Raw genomic sequence first — 590 nt, 5'->3', positions numbered from 1 at the left:
ACTGTTCTCCCTAGTGGATAGACCAATTTACATTCCCACCAACAGTGTAAGGGGATTCCCTTTTCTCCACACCCTCTGCAGCATTGATTGTAGATTTTAAAGTGATGGCCATTATGACCAAATGTGTTCCTGGGTTTTAAAAATTGCTACTTAACACTCTTGACATAGGAATATTGGAATTGCCTACAAGAATATATGGAGTTTGTCTTTTTCTGTCCTTTTTTTTTTCCCTTCACAGCTGATTTCGAGATCTAGTTCACTGACCAGGGACGGTAAAGATATAAAGTTGAAAGGGCAATGAAGATTAAACTACCTAGCGCATTAAGCTTTATTATAAAGCTAAAACTTATCGTCAGCCCTCCATAAACATTAACCATGTTGCTTTTATTACCACCAGAGTGCCTGTGGGGAGAGAGAGCACTTTGTACAACACCCAGGTGACCAGGTGAGCTGGCGGAGGCGTTTTCTCCTGGACTCCCTAACTTGGGGGTTGGGGGTTAAAGAATCGGGCCGGCCGTTCCAGGCTGTCCTAGCACCTCCGGGTCGGCAGAGGGCGTCCGCCACCCCCGTAGAAGGGGCGGAGGGCGGGG

Source organism: Bison bison, unplaced genomic scaffold, assembly GCF_000754665.1.
Source record: "Bison bison bison isolate TAMUID 2011002044 unplaced genomic scaffold, Bison_UMD1.0 scf7180017864471, whole genome shotgun sequence".
NCBI lineage: Eukaryota > Metazoa > Chordata > Mammalia > Artiodactyla > Bovidae > Bison > Bison bison.
This window is presented reverse-complemented; position numbering follows the sequence as displayed.